This window comes from Agelaius phoeniceus, chromosome 1 (assembly GCF_051311805.1).
Source record: "Agelaius phoeniceus isolate bAgePho1 chromosome 1, bAgePho1.hap1, whole genome shotgun sequence".
In the NCBI taxonomy this organism is placed as follows: domain Eukaryota; kingdom Metazoa; phylum Chordata; class Aves; order Passeriformes; family Icteridae; genus Agelaius; species Agelaius phoeniceus.
The window spans coordinates 106,031,219-106,050,577 of NC_135265.1; the positions used below are offsets into that span (position 1 = coordinate 106,031,219).

At 42.2% G+C, this 19,359-nt stretch overlaps 1 long non-coding RNA gene across 1 annotated transcript; it reads left to right on the forward strand.

The window, feature by feature from the left end:
• The first annotated feature begins 8,693 nt into the window (after positions 1-8,693).
• LOC143695017 (uncharacterized) lies at positions 8,694-13,128 on the forward strand. Its single transcript, XR_013183889.1, has 3 exons — positions 8,694-8,951; positions 9,183-9,361; positions 10,918-13,128. It is a non-coding gene; the product is annotated as an uncharacterized LOC143695017 (long non-coding RNA).
• Positions 13,129-19,359: the final 6,231 nt, after the last annotated feature.

A 19,359-nucleotide genomic window follows, 5' to 3' on the forward strand; every position in this document is an offset into this window, starting at 1 on the left:
CGACACGCCTTCGCTTAGAGCTACACAATCAAGTTGGGTTTAAACCACAGGAGCACTCAACATAAGCTAAGCAGTACATTGCAAGCAGGAGACTCAAATTCTCACACCTGGCTTTAGGAATTTAGGGCTAGATTGGAACAGCTGATCTGGGCACCAGAAGCAGGTCTGGGTGGATAAGTGTCTCAGTCCAGAACTGTGATTCACCCAATAACTATTGCCTTGTGCAAATGTCTGAAAGTGCAGGTTCCTTCATAGACACACATCTTGTTTCCACTTCAGCCTCATTGTAGTACAGGAACAAAACTGCCTTTGACCTTCCAGGCACTGCAGGAGAGTGACTGTCAGTGTGGGGCTGGGAGCATCCTCCCAAATACGCATCTCTGACAGACACCTTTCCAAGATAGGGTGGGAAGAGTCAGGAGAGGGAAGTGAGGTGGTTGTATCTATTTTTGATGTAACAGCCTGGAGTGTAAAACCTGGGTTCTGATCAAGAATCCTGGCTAGCTGGGTGTCAGCTGTGAGAGACTTATGAGGGTGTTGAGAGTTGGAAGCAGAACCCACAGAGGAACTTCGCCCTCAGCTGCAGACTTTAGCATTTCCTCAAGGACCAGATTATTTTCTCAGCACCTTTTTCTAGTGACACAGAGCGAGTGTTAGTTACAGAAACAGCAACAGCTTCCCTGCTTCTTTCTCCCTTAGCATAGGGGAGGAAAAGGGGGTGAGTGGGATAGAAGGATGGAGGCAAGCAGCTGAAGTACCACACTTCATCACTGGGCAGCGGGAAGCAGGCTGAGGGGTGTGGCATGGCAGATGTCATATGTTCTTGTCTCTGTCATATTTTGAAAAGGAGGTAGAAATGCAGGGGAACTGAAGAGCATCTGTTCCCTTGTGCACAGTGGAAATGGAGCAAGGCTAATGCCAAGTGCTGCTTCTGTTCTCTCTGGTAACTCTGGGCACCTCACCCTGGCTGGTTTCTAGCAGATCGACTTCATTCATATTAGTTGAGGAGTCCCAAGCATTGTTTTGCTCTCAGAAATTTCTAAGAATGAACCTTGATCAGCTCTTAGCAAATTTAAAAAAAAAAAATCCACAAAAAAACCAGCAAAAAGATACTGAGAGCCTGACAAGAGAGTTACTGGTCCCTGGATCCCAAATAGACAGCATATCAGACTCTGAGAGGTAGTTTAGCATTCCTTTCCTGGCGAATGTATGTGGATGTAGGATTTTCTGTCAGGCTTCCCTCCTCTCCATGTCTCCTCTCCATATGGTGTGCCTAAGAACTTTACAGAGTTCAGACATTACCCATGGGACCCATGTTCTTCTCTGGTCCTGCTCTTTGAGCTTATTTTCTTTGTTAGTTCTGCATGCAAACATGCTTTCTGTAGGTAGTACATTGATAATATTTTTTTAACATTCTCTTTAAAGGCATAGGTTTTGTCAAATTGTGACAACCACTGTTGTTGGGGTATAAAGTATTTCTTTTTTGTGTATTTTTACAGAACACTGTCCATCTTCTCTTAGAATTTAATTTACTGTAGGCAAGGAGAAACGTGTTGGCCATTGTGTTGTTTTTGTTCTTTTCTTAAAGACAGGACAGATACCCAGTTAAAACTCAGCAGGGTCTAGAAACAGACTGGAAATCTAAAAGGGAAACCTGAATACAAGCAGTCTTGATGAATTAGTCATGTACCAACTGGAAAGCTGACTGCTGTGAAAGCATTCCTTTCTTTAATCAAAAAGTTACTGCCAGTAGGAGCACTTCCTTTGTGCCCTGCTGCTAGGTTATTGAGTCTCTAGCTGAGGCTGCTGGTAAGTACATACTGGGAAATGGATAAATCTGGGCATTTTACCTTTGCTCCTGAAAATCCATCCCAGGCATGTAACGATGCACCTTTTTTCCTGCACCTCCACAGGTGCCAGCTGCTGGATTCACCATTCATTCAATACCTCTTCCCACACATTTATTAAACACATTTATTCACATTTGGGGCAGTCTTCCAGGGGCTAAAGGATTGTTGATCCTTCTCTTGGCTTCAGTGTTTGGCAGTGCCAGGGGTGTATTTGCTGAAGTAAGGAAGGGTAAGGAAGCATTTCTGCTCTTTCAAAAACAATATATGATAAATCTCAGTTCAGTATGACTGCTATGATAAAAGTACCACATGTGAAGAAAACATCTAATCATTTGACTGCTTCTTCATGAGAACAGTGAGGACTTTTCCCTGCTCTCCAGCAAGGGTAGAAAATGCCACTCAGGGGCAGCTCATGGTGTGCTGTGGAAAAGGGAGTGACCATGCTAAATTGCAGCCCCTGTTTAGTCCTGCCAAGGGGCCAAGTCAGGGATTCTGTCCTTCCAGAGAGTTCCCAGGAAAAGGCAAGAGTGTTGGTTCACATTCCTAAGAGTGAAAGCTGGTGACTCGATGACTTGGGTTCCTTGGGTGGCCCCTATCCACCTTCCTCTCCTCTCAGTTCTAGCCAGGGTGTTTACAACCAATCAGCTTTTATTTCTCCATTGTGGCTGTGCAGTAAAAGCATGGACATATGAGAATTCACAGGCTGGTGTTTTCTCTTTTTACGTAAAGGGTGCCTGGCAAATTAAGCAGCTTTATAAGAGCAAGGTTAGATCTGTACCCCTTCACTGGAGTTTTGATTTTGTTTTGTATTATCCTCTTCATTTCTGGAACGACTCTGTCTTTCAAAATGGCTTCTGACTACCACATATGTATATTATTTCCATTGTGCTAAAAGATTAGAAGTGCAATAGAAACAATTTCCAAATTTACATTTTAGTCTAGTGTCACTTGTTAAAGTGACTGCATCAAAATCTGTCCATTGAATTTTCTTGACATCTTTATCAAAGAACTGCCATTTGCAGGGAGAGGATTTTTTTTTCCACATGGAAGTGAAGTTCAATCAATTGCCTCAATGAGTTAAGGGTTATAATGAGCAGATTACAAGTAGGCTAAATATGAGCTCTGGCGCCACTGTCATTAGAATGGCCCCAGCCTGTTCAGACTGCTACTAAGTGTTCTGGAGAGCAAGTGTGTATATACTTAGCAATAGATATGTCCCTGATTTCAATTGATCAGTAAAGTAGGAAGGAGTGACCCCTTTTTCAACCTGGAGACGACAAAGAGCAGTCAGGAGGATAGTGGGATGGATATCCACTATGAAAGGTCAGCCTATCTTGTGGAAATGCTCTTGATCTATTGACGAAATAGCTTGGGTTTCATTTGTTCTTTGTTCCAAGACAGACACTGTTATTATGCCAGGCAATAAACAGAAATCTACTGAGGGGCAGCACCTCTCCCAGGGGTTTCCAAGGCAGTTACCATCTTGACCAACAACCCTTATTGCCTAATACATAGCATTTCTCACACGCTCTCAAACAAATGAGATCAGTGTCATTATCTCTGTCATTATACTTTATCAAGAGGAAAAGGGGTGTTTTGACTCCTCCAGGGTCAAATTGAAGACCATGATCAAGCAGCAGCCAGAATCTAGCATCTGGTCAATTGAACATTTCCTTTCAGATGGGCAACTTTTAGCATCATCTACCGACTTTGGCCCCTGGTCCTGAGCTTGGAGAAGAAAAGCTGTAGTAATTTCCCATTATTGTTCACAATGGACACCTGAGCTACTAAAAAAAAAAAAAAAAAAAGCCAACAAGAGAGAGAGAAACTCGTATAAAACCTGTGGGCCCAGTCCTGCACAGCAGTTTGGCTGCCACAAAGCCAGTGTACCAATTACATTATGAAGACAGCATGGAGTGTGGATCTCTAGCTTGAGGTTTGCCCAGTGGTCCTGGATGCAGCTAGCCACATTTCAGACAGCCCACATGTGGGTCAGTGCTGGACCTTGGCCTCTGAGAAAGGCAGTGACAATGTGTCAATGAGATCTGCCTTCCCAGGTCACTGAGCTGCCACATCTCAGACACACGACCAGGGGGCAGGAGGTTTTTGTTAGGCAGTTTGGACAGGACACAGCTTCTGTGACTGTTCCACAAGCACTGTCCAGTGAGCACATTCATGAGTTTCCCTACAGTTCTTATGGCTCCCTTCTTGTATCTCAGTGTGGGTTCCGGACATCACTGGTTTGCAGCCATCCCCTTTCAGCCCTAGACCATAGAATGAGCACTTCCTTCTTTGCTATTCCAGTCTGTTTCACTGACACTTCAAATATGTCAAAACCCTCTAAGCACTCAGCTGAACACCCACAAAACCTCTGGCTTGATGATATCATGCCTTTTCCTCCTTCAATCTACCTCTGCAATTATTTCTCACAGAAATAATTTCTCACAGGAATGTCTCATTTGTTGTTTGGTTTTTTAATTTGCTTAGGATCTAGCAAGTACGTACTCAGTTATTTTAAGCTTCTTTAGGAACAAACCATTATCTTTAGTCATCCTAAGACTTGAGCCTGTGTATCACCTGGTTTGTTATAAGATGCTGAAATCCCTCCCCGTTGTCATGGGTGAAATGTGCATAGTACAACCTGCCTAGATACATAAATGACCTCAGGCACTGGAGTACATGATTCATCACATCCAAGAGAAGTGGGATGAGATGTTGTTCCCAAAATGCAGGTGGGAACAGCAGAGGAACTGAGACACAGGCAAGGAAAATGTCTTAGCCAGAATCACGCAAAGCTCTCACAAAACTATTTCAGGCATCAGTTACTCGTACCTCAAGCAAATCTCTTAAGCAGGGGAGAACTCACAGAGCTGGAATCACTGTCTCTTAGCTCTCAAGACTGAATATTCCATGCTGCTGAAGAAAATGATGGCTGGCACAAGGCTTATGCTCTGTCTGTTCTTTCTCTGACACTCTGCAGTTTGCTGAAGAAGATTGGCATGCGGTTTACCCTGGCAAACCCTTTGCTCAGAATAAATGTTGACATTGAGTAGTGGTATGTGGGACTGGAAAGAAACAATTCTGGTATAGCCCTGAGTCTTGGGGACTTGAAACAGCTGGAGCACAATTGCCATTACCTCACTGCCAGAAACAGAAGGCCTTATGAGGAAATGAGAACTTGAACATGACTGCAAGTACCAAAACAACTCAGGGACATGCAGCAGTGGCTGGAAAGAGATGGTATGTAAAGGCTGCATAATTTGAAGAAAAGCTGTTTTCCTCACAGCCTCTGTCCCCTTAACAGTGTTTTGGACTGCCAGTCCACGGTGGCTGTTTTCTTCCTCTGTGGAGTGGGAGGTGATACAAAATAACTTTCATCTTGAAAGCCCTTTTTGACTATTATTATTTTTTGAGGAAAGGGTAAGCATCTGGAAACAGGAAGTATAAGATGAAACATGGCCACTCAACTAAACTGACAGTGGCCACCCAGGTCTGGGCACAAAATGAATGGCTCCATGCTGATACTTCAACTTCAGAGACTGTCTGAAAAGGCTAATTCTCAAAGTACCAGCTGAGGAAAGGGCCCACAGTCCTTCTGTTATAGGCATTTGGATGTAATGAGGCAGTAAATTCGGCTATGTTTGGCAGTCATATGTGCTGTCAAGGCTTTCTTTATTCATGTGGTCAATAGAGACATGGGAGAAATTGTCAACAACTTTGAAAGCTTCTCCAGAGAGCTTACCAGCAACAGGCAACTCTGCTGTAAGACACATTTTAGGGTGCTGTTGTGAAAAGGATTGTAACAAACATGTAAGTTGTGAATTTTCACAAAATAATTCCATTTGCATTCTTAGAAATTGGGAACACGTGGTTCTCAGACAAGCCAGTGTGAAAGTGACCGGGCAGAATTCTAGGGAGGTATTTTATACAAGTTGCACATTTCTGCACCTTCTCTTTTTTTTGTAATTTTTAACCAATATGAGTTGGTTTGGGTTTTTTTTTCCAGTATCAGTGACTTTTCCCCTTGCTGTGTTATCAACAGTGCAGTCTTTTAAACCATGGGGAACAAAATATCATTTAACGGAAGCTGTGAGTATCAAACCACTGAGGATGACTCAACATCTTTTTGTTCAGTAGATTGGACCAGAGAAGGGCGCTGTCCACCTGGCTATAGCTTCTGTTCTGAAAGCTCTCTGGGCCAAACAAGAGGGAAAGGTGATGCCCATGGGACCTCAATGTAAGAATGCTCATTAACTGAGAGAAATCCTGGTTGCCCTCATTTGCATGTGGTCTTGATCTTGAAATAATCTATACACATGATTGGCTATAAAATATCAAATAAAATACAGTCATTGCTGAGTTCTTGGAGACTCTGCCCATGCTTAATTTTTGCAGGATGGAAAATTGAGGCCACGGCACAGTGCTTAGTGGTGGAATCGGTCGGAACCTTACAGAGTAATTTTGTAGAGCTCTGGCATTTCTGAAAGAAAATATTTTTGCTGAGTCCTGTTTCTTTGTACATCCTTCTCTTGATTTCATCTTTTTTACTCACATATTTTAATCTGAGATTTTCACCTTTTAGCCAGTTCCCTACTGAATATGCTGTTGATCTGGGAGCCAAATCTTGCATACTTAACATGTTAATATTTATTAAAAACAGCCTTTTAGGGGAGTGATGTGCCATAAAGACAGCATTGTTCGAAAGAAAAATTAGTGAATGAAAGATATGTCTGCTCAAAAAAAGACTGACATAGAAAGAGCTCCCTGGAATTGCGAGCCTGGGGTCCAGCCCTGTGAACTAGTGAAAAACATCCTTGAAAAGTGCAGCTGGTCTCTTTGAAGTGCAGCTGAGGTACCTAGAAACCAGAAACATCCACAGATACCACTGATAAGCACCAAACAAGGAGACTGTAACAACAATTTGTCACGTGAAGGTGGAAAACAGTCTGAAAAAAATAATAGCTCTGAAGGAACAGATAACAGGATCCACAATTGTCTGTGAAAAATAGAAATTAAACAGGATCTATTGGCTGCTCAATGTCCCACTCCCTTTTTTGACTATGTGCTATTAAAACACCTTACATTTATCCAAAATTGCGCCTGAGATCTTCTTGGTTGAATCCCACACAACCTTTCTATAAGCATTTGGGCTCTCCCCAGGGATAGCTGGCTAAAAAAAAGAGTCTGTGATATGGATCATTTTGGAAATGGGACTCTATCAGTTCTCTAACTCTCTGTCTCCTCCTGTCTTTCAGGAAGGCTTGGTCCCCTAGGTTGTTCCCACATTTTTCCCTCCTGTTCCCACCAGAGATGGTTTTGCTGCTTTTGAAATCTGGCTCATTCACTTCATATCAATAGCATAAATATTAATATAAGTAATCATAAAAATTTCTGCTGTTGTGTCATTGATAAATTTGCTTCATTCATGATAAACAGTAATCTAAAATAGTATATAACTGCTTGGCTGCTGCTGTCATTGGTTGTGCCACAGTACTGATTCATGTCATTGTTAATTGATATCATGCTCTTGTTTGATAATATATATTATTGATGGTAGATATTAATTTGTAATAACTTGATATATGATATTAATTTGTAATAACTTGATATATATTCATTCATATTCATTTTATTAACCATAGATATGTTTTCCAGTGGCAACTTTTGTCATATTTGTGGTAATCTGTAATAAAGGAAAGAAATTTAGTGGGCAAAGCTTTCATGTCCTCATGAATTACAGACTCCCACAAATCCACAGTCAATATCTCTCCACACCTTTTTTAATAATCACTCTTCCAATACTGCTTCCATAATGAAATCAGGTTAAGAAGGATACTGAATCCTTAATGATTTTCAGGAGAAAGTGTCAAATGTTCTTGTTCGGTATTGAAAACCATTTTGCTTTGGTGTCAGGAATTAACTTTGTAAATGTAAATGTTACTTGCATTTTGTGACATTTCATCATGAAGAAAAAAGGTGTTATGGCACCACTGTGGCTCCAGTTATTTAATTTGTTTTGTTTTCTAGTTTATGTGAAAGTTACAGGTCAACATGGTCAGAAAGTCTAAAGGGACTGGGCCCTATTAGAAGGGTACATGTTTTACCTGGCGTCCAAACTGAAATGGTCTTACAGCTCATTTCAGAAGCTGTGTCACTGGCAGGGAGTGCTGCTTTCTGCCCAGAGAAGTCCTTCCCCCCCAGCATGCCCTCTTCCAGTGTCTGCTCTCATGCAGAGATGCAAACCAGCCCCTCTCCTGGGCAGGCTCTACAGCTTGTCTTTGCCCTCCCTTGTATCACAGCCAGTGAGGACTGATGTCTGCAGCTACAGGAAGCTGAATACTTAAAGAATGTGCTTTAATCTGTAGGTCCTTGTTTAGGGTTTGGACAAGAAGCTGCTTTTCTCTAAGTCTGGATAATTGGGAGTTTGTTTTCATTTTTTTAATGGCTGGGGGCTTTTTCACAAAAGCAACTCCTTACTGAAAACTACAAACTTGGTAATTTAACTGCCTGTGCTACCATGGTCTGCTAGTAAATGCTTGGCCTTCATGTATTGATCTGTTTGCTGAAGTGATCAGTCATTCTGGGGAAGAATTCACTTCAGTATTAAGATCTAAAAGATCCTTTTCTAAAATAACTAGGTATTTCCTTTTCTGAGAGCAGGAGGTATGAGAATAGGGGTGCTTCTCTGTTTAAATTTGACAGCTAAAATAGTGTGACTTGGCTTTCCTGTTTAATCTTTCACTCCTGCTTGGATAGAGTTTAAAAAGAAGCTGAAAAGGGCTTTTTATCAACTACTCACAGCCATGAAATTAGGCAAACTCACATTTGGCAGCACAACACAAGCTGATGAGGGAGGGGGGTGTGAAGGTTTAGAATATCTGCTGTTTCAACTCCCTGCTTGCTTCAGAAAAATGGGGAAAAGATTGACAGCCAATCCTCAGCTGACTAGCATTACTTAATCTTTTTTTCATCATACTGTTTTATCATGCTATGGGGATTTTTTTATTTTATATGTCATGCTTGAAGGAGGCTGCCAGCATTTGCTATTCTGCATGGAATACAGATAGATTACTGGTGTGCTACCAGAGGAGGAAGCTTGTGGTAAGTCATCTTTCCTTCAAAGCTGGAGTTTTGGTACCCTCCATTTTCCCAATCCTGGACTTGTCTCATCAGTTTTGATGGGAGTAACTCTGTCAGGAACACACCATCAGCCTGTGAGACTGACAGGCTGGAGGAACAATGGTAATGATGAAACCTGGAGTGTGAGGAGAATTTGATCCAATGTGTAATTTGATTCAGTGTAATTTGATATTCATTCTTGTTCCCCTACAGAAATACTCCAAAATAGCCTGCTTGGGAAAAAAAGAAAGGTGTGAGCTTAAATACATCTGCACCTGATGGAAACAGTTTCTTTGCATCTCTTAGAAAGTGGGAAGGGGACTGTGTGAGATGAAGCCTGTTGTTTGCTGGCATCTTCTTGTGTTTCCCAGGAATGCAATGTCAAACACCAGGTTTGTACCACAGTGGTGATGTTTTGCCATGTAACTCTTTGCATTGGGTTAGCAAGGAGCTTGTGCTGATCTCAGCTTCTTCCAAGGATTTATCTGCTTTGCAGTTCTTTTGCAATAAAATAGCTAAGGAGAAGAGGGAAGGGCTTATTTGGCAAAATTGAGCTCTTTGATTAAAATGTCAGGTTTTGGGAAAATATAAAGAAGTAAAAACATCTCCAATCCTTCAGTTTTCCCAAATAACGTTCTTTGATGCATTATTTAACAAAATAATATGCTGTTGACTAAAATACAGCCTGATTTATAATTATTCTTATCTGCTTCAGAACAGAAAATGTTGAAGTATGGATATCTGGCTTATTCAGGATCCTATTTCTGGCTAGAACCAGACCAGCAGTTAAAACAGGCTTGAATGTTCAATTTTACAGCCATAAGATTTTAAATAGTATGTGAAGTGGGAAATGCTAACAGATGACGATCAATTCTCACTGCTTGCTCCTAAACACTTACAAGTTTTGCTGGACTGACTGAAAATCTATCATTGCCATTTGGAGAGGTAGAAAAGTGGGCTTAATAGCATTTCAGTGATTTTCCCAGTTAGGCAGAGTGTTCATGAATGAAGATGTATCCATGGAAGTAACACAGAAATGGAAATTTCTTTGTTGGTATATTGTGTGCAACAGTGAGTTTGCATGGCTACAGCTGTTGTTGGTTTATGCAAGGGGCTTATGCACAAAGGGATTCTCAGGGGAGTGCTACAAATTAACCAATAGTATGATCATTAGGAGTGTTAATGAAAGTACATGAAATCCGTGCTTGGATGGATTGAGAAGCACAGTACCCTTATCCTGTGGTAACTTCATGGATGAGAAATGAGGATATCTTCTTCAGAGTCAACATGAACCCCAAAATTTGATAAGTGCTGGTTTAATCTAGAAATTCTGGTTGCCATCACTTTGAGGGATACTCTGGAACTGTCAGTAGCAGAGGGCCCTTGGCTTCCTTCATAAACAGCATCCCTATTGCCAGAGAGAGCTGCACGTGCCTGACTCCCTGTCTCAGTTCATTGGTGTCAGATCAAGTTATTATAGCTGGTATTTTTCCTTCATAAAATATACACCTTGGTATACCTAGAAATACTGTTGCCAAGTTATGGGGTGTTCATACCTGGATTAGAAATATGCATTATTTGTTACAGTTAGCTGGGATGAGGAGTTTGGTTCAGCTGTATGTTACTGATATATCTGATCTCATTTTCTGATGGTTTCTTCTAGCTACTTGTGAGGAAGAAATAAAAAGCCTATTCTAATCACATGTAAATTAATATTATTCTAGATGCAATGTGGTGGAGTTATTTGGAGATGTATAATCAATTGATCTAACTTTGCTTGCAGTTGCACACACAGGCCTTGAGAGAAGGCTGGATAATGTACAGTAAATGCTTGAATTGGGTGTTCTACTTCTGTGTTTTATGCTTTGAAAGGACAAACTGGGCTTAGTCTAACTCTTGCAGGTCTGTGACACAGGCAGTGATGACTTTGCTTCTGTATCTCACCCAGACACTCCCCCCATCCACTACTGCATAATGCTGCATTGCAGGAAAACAGGAGTGGTGCTTTTGGGAAAGCTGAGGGCTGATCACCAGTGGAGATTAACGCGCTTCCACTGACTTACAAAACGCCATCGCCGTTTGTGTCCAGAGTAGGATGAAGCTCACTCACAAGGGAGGAGAAGTAACCAGGAAGTTCTTTCTGTAAGACAGTCATGCTATGATTGTAAAATCAACTTTATGGATTCCACTTTATGGCCCCATTAATCATTCAGAAGTGATCTATTTCATGTTCCCAGTATGCATATAGGTTCAAAGTAAAAGTGGGTGATTATTACAGGTAGATATTTACAGACTGAGATCTATGCAAGAAATGACTGGCCAGACAAAATAATTGTGAATATCACTTTTTGCTACTATACTGTTATTTTCTATTTAAAACCTTTAGATTAAATATCTCTTATATGCATTTATTGACAAATATTGGGTTTTTCCTTCTTCAAATCCTGAATAATGATATCAACAAATGTTGACATATTTCAACAGACAGCAATATTGGATATGACTGAAGTAGATGTATTACTATTTCAACCTGTATTTCTGTGCCAGAAATTTGAGTCTGCGAGGGAGCCCCACTACCAGGATTGTCTTCTAAAAGATTTAAAGTGGCTTTTATATCCAGAGAGGCTTCCAGAGTAAAGCCTGTTAATAATTTTTAACGGATATTTGGCCAAAAATAAACTGGAAAAGAAGTTATTCAAACTAAAATATTTGAGTGAAAATGAAAAAGTAGATGGAAGTCACTCATTTTTATTTTGAAAGGTTACTTTGCTGACTGCTGTGGGTCACATTCTTTGCCCCATATGTTCACTGACACACTACAGCTGCTGACCTACTCTGGGTGCTGCAGTGCAGCACAAAGCTTTCATGGGATGCCATAAATCATGGAATTTGAACCAGGAACTCTGTCAATATAGAATGGCAAGGACCTGAAGAGCCTGCAGAGAAATTATGATGTAATTTTCAGATGATTCATTTTTTATAGAAAAAAATTTTCCCTTGTGTGGGAGAGAAATGCTGCTTCAAAAACTCATCTTACTTAAACTTATGCTTTTTTTTTTTTTTTGTCAGGAAGCTTTTCTGCTGAAAATTTCAGGCAGCCATGTCCATGTTTTAGGGTGCTTTACTTAAATATATGCTGCCAAAGATATACTCATTCCCACAGAAGACTGCTCTACTTCCTACAGGTCCTGATCTGCTTAGTTTGAACCTAGTCTGGATATTGACATAGTCATTGCAACACTGCATAAGTATAGCCAAAAGTACAATATAGACAGAACAGCAATTCCAACTTTTCATTTGCTTTCTATTTCCTGAATTTCTACCACTTCATAAAGATTTTGCAGTTTGTCAGGAAAAAATAGCTCTCTAGAAACCCTCACTGTATTTGATTCTTATTTTTCTTATCCCAGATGCTGAATGCAAAGCAAAATGGGAAATAAAGGAAGCAATACAGTGGGTCACTGAACCAGCTGGGTTTAAACCCTCATGTATTAAGAAGCCAACTTTTCCAAATGAGGATATACATATCCAGATGGGACATGCAACTGTTTCAAAGCTTGGAGGTTTAATATTTTATTTCAATAATACTACAGTGACTCCAGTACTGATGTAATGTTGATACTGTTCCTTCACATATTCAGAGTTCAGTTTGAACTAGTGATTCAGAATACTATTAAATGTGTTTGCTACAGGATCTTAATACATACTCTGCACCTGTATTCCCTTAAGTTTAAATAAATAGCTCCACTCTAAAAAAAATGTAAAAGGACTGCATTGCTTGCATAAGGAAGGCAGCCAACATTAAGTATTAAATGGGAATGGACTTTTTGTTTTTTAAATGTGTGGTTTCCAGTGAATTTGGAAGTTTGGTTCAGAATTTGTGTTCCCAACATGCTATACTTAGCAGCACTGTTAAAACCCCAGATCTACTGTATGTGTATTTCTTTACTGTGTGTGCTGCACACACCCTGTTATATAATTCTTTGCATTGCTTGTGGAAAAGAGAAAGCAGAAAAAAAATCAATAAAAAGTTTTATAACATGTATTACATTTTCTATGAAACACATAGAAAACAGTGTCCTGTTATTCCATCCTTTGCGCTACTGAGCAACTCCACTGGGAATTTGGAAAACCAGAAGCAAGTCTGGAATGTTTATTTCCTTGCAGGTCTTAACAGTGCTAGGAACTGGTGCAGTAACCAGAGAACATGTGAGTATATGTGTAAGTGCTTTGAGCTTTTTCCTAATTACTGTTTGCTTAATGAATCTACTGCATAACCGTTGGAGCATGTGCCAAAACTCCTTTGTGTGAAGTTAGACACTAAAGCTGAAAATTACTTGGTCTCTATTTCAGCTGTTCCCTACCAAGGTTGCCTTCACCTTATCTCCCTGGTTCATTCTTCCCTCATGCAATTTCTGTGAACAACCTGGAAACATCTGGGGTTTTTTTCACTATTATTATGAAAGTAATTGCTAAAATTTCATATTCCTACATCAGTGAGAAACATGAAAGAATGCATCCTGTGATTGCACATATGAAGGGTAGAGAAGCAAGGTACAAAGATGAAGTCCATGCTGCTCTGTGGAGCAAACTGCAGGTCCATGAGACAGCCTGGATAACACCTGTGCAGAGCAGTGCAGGATGGACACTGTGGTCTGTAGAGCACTGAAGGGCTGATGAAGCTGATATCCCCTGTAGCCCAAGGATGATTACCCAGCTCCCATTTTCATTTTGCTCTGTAGGTTTGGTGCTCCAGCCAGTGTTAGGCTGAAGCAAAACACTGCACAGCAGTGCATGTGTAGACATGACTCTTCAGTGTCTATATGAAAGAGCAGGGTTTAGAGGGGAGAGGTTCCAGGCTCCTCTAATTGCACCAACTCTATTTGTGCTGCCCTAACTCAGCTGTAAATATCAGCATTCTAGCAAATCATGCTGTCATCCTCTCAGTGGTACCAGTGGCACTGCCAGGGGGGCAGGAGGGTTGGTGAGCCAGGAGCATGGCTGGCAGGGCAGGTCTGAGGGAACAGCCAGAACTGGGAAGGTTACCAGACAAGGTTATGCTGCCAAGACAGCTCTGAGGGCAAGCTCTGTCCCAGGGACAGGGACCAGGATCAGACAGAGCCCAGGGACTGCCAGCCTGTCCATGGTGATGAAGTCAGGCCCAGCTCAGGCAGGGCTCAGCCTGTGGTTCAGGGCCCAGAGCAGTGAGGTCCATGGCTCTGCACAGCTGCCATCACAGCTGGGGTAGCTCAGGCAGGGACTGGGGCCATGTCCTGGGCTGAGGTGGGTCTGAGGGCAGGGTTGACAGGGGAGGGCTTTCAGTGAGGCTGGGCAGGGCCAGCAGGGCTGCTCCTGCCTGGAACTCCCTCCCAGACAGATGTATCCACTCATCCAAAAGAGAAGTGGGCTCTGATGAGATTCCTCTCAAGGGGAATTCAGTTGCTGTGGGGTGTAGGGGCCATTTCAGGGGACACAGAACCAGGGCAGGAACACGGAAATGGAAAAGGGATGAGGATTGTTGGAGCCAGGCGGGAGGCTCAGGCAGACCCTGTATAGCCCCCAGAGCCCTAGCAGGCTTATGGGTGGGGGTCAAGTGGGGATTCTCAGGTGGCCCCTGAAGATCATCAAGTCCCCATTGTGAGGGGGTCAGTCAGACTCAGTGTTTGGGCAAGGCCTGTGCTGTGGGAGGGTGTGCTGGTTTTGGCTGGGCTGGAGTTCATTTTTTCACAGTGGCTAGGGAAGGGATGTGTTTTGGATTTGTGCTGAACACAGGGTTGATAATATAGAAATGTTTTTGTTATTGCTGAGCAGGGCTTGTGCAAAGCCAAGGCCTTTTCTGCTTTTCATACTGCTATGCTGGCAAGGGAGTTGGGCCTGCCTGGGAGTTTGGGAGGAGACATGGCTGGGACAGCTGACCCAAACTGACCAAAGGGATATTCCAGACCATGTGGTGTCATGCCCAGTGTATGAAGGAGGGGAAGAAGGAGGAAGGGGAATATTTGGAATGGTGACAATTGTCTTTCCAAGAAATCATTATGTGTAATGGGGCCCTGTTCTCCTGGAGATGGCTGAACACCTGCCTACCCATGGGAAGCACTGAATTCATTCATTCCTTGGTTTGCTTTGTTTGTGTACACAGCTTTTGCTTTCCCCATTAAACTGCCTATATCTCAAACCATGAATTTTCCAGCTTTTTCCCTTCCAATCCCACCCCCGGCACTGATGGTGGGGTTGCTTGGGGCTTGGTTGCTGGCTGGGGTTAAACCCTAACAGAGGGTCAGAGCCCAGAGTCAGGCCAGGTTTGTAGGGCCAGCTCTTGTGCAGCTGCAGGCCTGGCTCTGCTGGCTTAGGGCTTGGGGCAGCCTGAGAGCCTGGCAGGCAGGATGCCACAGGGGCCAGCTGCTTCCAAGGACTGGGAGTTATCGGGGAGCCCCATGGGGGCAGAGTCCTCCCAGCCAAGCTTGTCCCACCTCCAGGGGTAGCAGGGGACAATGAGGTGGCCCCAGCCTCCTCTCCCTGGGGATGGGGATGAGTAGAGGACAGGAGTGAGGAGAACCATGGTCAGGCATGGCCCGGGGTGTGTCCAGCCAGGATGGGGTGTAGTTCCATGGCCAGACACATCCACAGCTGTACCACAGCTGGAGGCAGGTACACCTGCCATGCAACCCAGGTAGAAACTAAGGCACATGGGCAGAAGGTGTGAGCCCCAGGTGAGACTGGTCATGGTGAAGCCTGTCAGTGCACTCAGTGCCCTGTCTGGCCTTAGGAGGAATTTGTCTGGTAGATGTGCAGCTATTTTAAAGGTGAAACCTGTCCTTTCCCCTCAGGAAACTCATTGCTAGCATTAGTAGTAAGTCACTGCCATCGGCTATATTTAAATACTTTTTGCATGAAATATTTTTAATGAGTCCAAATACCAGAACTAACTCCCAGATATATCATAACTAGCAAGGTGCCAGCAGGCAGGCTGAAAGGTATCAACCTTTCAGAATACCAGTCTCCAGATTAAAGTAAATTGATTTTTATTGCACCCATCTCTTTGCCAAGTATTGACACCAAACCTACAGAGCCAAACAATGTGAATTAACAAATTCTTGGTTCTCTGCAGCAACTGGAAGCAACAGTGATGACATTAGCATAATTTCTCTGCTGCCAGTTTCTCATGCCAAGCCCTGCTATAAAAATATTTAATCTTACTTCTCCCTCTCAGCTGTTGTCTACCAGTAAATAGGACACTTTATTTGCAGAGGGGGGTGTTTTATAATGAATATCTAGTAGCATGGGTTTGAATTACCATTTAGTATAGCCTTGCTTTACAAATTAAAGGCCAGTCCTGAATTTTGGCTTTACTGGATGTTTTCTATGGCCTTTCTCTTCTTTTCACCATAGCATCTGAGAACCACATAAACATTTAATGTATTTATCCAGAGAATTCCCATGTGAATAAGGCGAATACAATTATCTGTACTAGAAACACGGGAAATTAATATGAGGCCTGAAATGACAGAAAAACTTAGTCCAGCTCCAGACAGGAAATCTGTAGCACAGCTAGAAATTGAATCCCGACTCTTATCCAAGTATATCCCAGCTACAAGGCCATCTCTCATCTGGCTGGACTGGTCTCCAGGAGGAAGAATGATTTCCTACAGCAGAGTAACTGCTATTTTCCCTTTAGCTGCCTCAAAATGGGAATAGCTGCTCATTCGCATAGGCAAGCACATCCCAAAGCTGCAGTCCCAGGCATGCTGAATCCTGTCCCCAGAGTGCCCCTAGTTCCTGCCTGTGCACACAGTTAGGTGGCCAGGGGAGTGTGAGTTGGCTCCCAAAGGAGTCTGCATGCTAGAAAGATTTTAAGGGAGTGTGTGAAGCAATTATCTGGGAGAGCTGCCCAATCAGTTTGTGTGGGCATTATGTAATAATTGAGTATTTGTCTCACTACAAGCTCGGTGTGCCCTTGTGCACGTTAAGCCCGTGTCCGTGGCCTGGAATGGAGCAGCCATTTTCACTTGGCATTTTCACTTACAGGATCCAACATCCAGTTAAGTGGCAGTAATTTCCAAACTCAGTCCAGTACAACAATGCCCTTTGGCACACACTGATTTTTATTCAGTGTACCTCAGTTCATTGTGTCAAGTGTAGTGTTCTTGACATTACAAGTATAAGCTGATTTTTAATACTGACAACATCCTTGAGGTTCATTCAAATTGTCATGTGATCTCTCATTTAAATTTAAATTATTTGGATTTATAGAGACACACAGGAGGGACACTGTACAAATGCTTTTGTATGAGTTGCCAGCAGCTCTTATAATATGTTAATTTGGGAGTCTCCAGGTCTTAACTTTCCATTTTCTCCCTTCCACCGCCACAACACAGTGATATTTAAATATCTTCTACAAGCCAGGGCCTTGAGTTGTCTCCAAATTGACAGCTGCAGGCTGGGAAGTGTGAATGAAAGCTTGTCTGTGCTGCTGATGGCCAAAAAGTTCCAGAGAAAGGCTCTGCAAAATGCAGCAGCAATGAGAAAATCTTTCTCTCCCCATCCTTTAAAGCAGTCTGATTAGTTTCTTCAGCTGTCATGACTGTGATTTCTGAGCATAAGCTTGTGTGCACTGCTGTAATTTTTGTTGTTTCATGTTGTGCACCGAAAGGCCTTGCATGTCCCAGTGTGGCAGTCATCTCTAGTTTGGATTTGAGGGCTCTGTCAATTAGTCCACCACTTGATCACATTTGATCATATCCAAGTATCTGAAAGGCTTGAAAAGAGGTTAGTTATATAAAAAAAATTCTGGTAACAACTGACTGTGGTGATCACTCTTTTTTTTTTTTTTTTCTTAAAAAACATCTTGCTACATGGTGGTCACAGCATGTATTGGTGTTGTTACCCCACAAGCTCACCTTCCTGTGGGTTGCAAAGGGAAGTTAGAAGGGTGGGTGAAACTTCTAGCAGGTGGATGTGAACTGTTTGTGGTTTTAATAAAAGCACTTGAAACCTGGGCTGCATTCCACATTCAGACACTTCACAGGTGCCAGTCACTATGGTGACAAACTCACCAAGTCAGGCTCATTAGAAGACTTGATTTTGATGGCTGATCAGATGGATGTTTGTCTCATAAATTCAGCAGCTCTTTCTTTTCTGACCCTTCATCTACCATAATCAGATAACTAATAATCTTTGTGGAACTGCAGTAAGGCAAATTTTGCAACGTACCATAACATGTCAGAAATAGAGTGAGTTACAAAACTCGTCTAAGAAGGTGGAATGTAGCAGACATTTGATCAAAGTGGTAAGACATTTCATTGCTATCTCTGAGTTGTTGAATGGCCCTTGGAAAGTGGAGAAATGATACAAGGATACATCTCTTGAAAGTATCAAGCAATGTCCCATGTTTTGTCTAAAATACTGCTCTGAATATGGCCTGTGGTCATAGTAGTCATCTTTGCAGCATGAGCAGTGTCCATATTCTGCAAATCAAAATTCCTTGAGTACCTCCTGTTTAGCTCCATATATTAAAATTATTTGAATATTCATATTTTTTCATGAAAGCCCCTAGAATTCTGATACCTACAAATTTTAAAATGTATTTTTATTTTTACTCACATTAAAGTGTGCTGTTGAAATGTTTTTTACATCTTTCTGATCTTTTGAGCACCGTAAACTTTCTTGGTCTTCAAGGTACAAGCTTCACTCCAACTGCTATTGGTAGTAAATTGTGCTGATAAAGGGAAAGAGTGAAGTTGTAATTAATTCCTATACTAAAAACTAGGAACTCTTCCAGAGCTATAGAGACTGCTCTGCTTATGTATGCTATGTATGTCCATACACCTAACTCCTCTGCAATTTATGAAGAGAAGTAAATGATTCCCATTCTGAATTCTTCTCTTGGCTAGGTATTCCTGTCCTGGATAACCAGTGAGACTGCTAATTCCCACTAGTAAAGCCCTGAGGCCAGCTTTATTTCACATCCTGTCTGGCTACACTTGCTAAAATGTCCTGCAGAATCCACCTTATCTGCAGTGTTACATAAAGTGGATTCCAGCAAAAGGAACTTTCCTAGCTAAGTGTAGGCAGAACTGTTAAGTGAATGTGCAGCTTAATCTGTTTCCTTGTACTTTAGAGGGCTGTAGGAACACTCAAGAATCTTTAATTTATAAAAGTGTGCGCATGGTAAGAAGTGGCTGACAACCTACAGCTGGGACGTACCATGAATGGAAAGATAACACCTGGACCATCTGAAGTAGAATAGACCAGTCTGACTTTAGAATATCAGACTAGTAGAGCTGAGATGAAGGTTATTAGGAGGAGCATGTGGCAAAGCTCTCAAGTGTGGTAACTGCTGCTACTACCTGTGAGTTCAGGAATTTGAGAGAAGACCCAAGTGTGTGTTCTA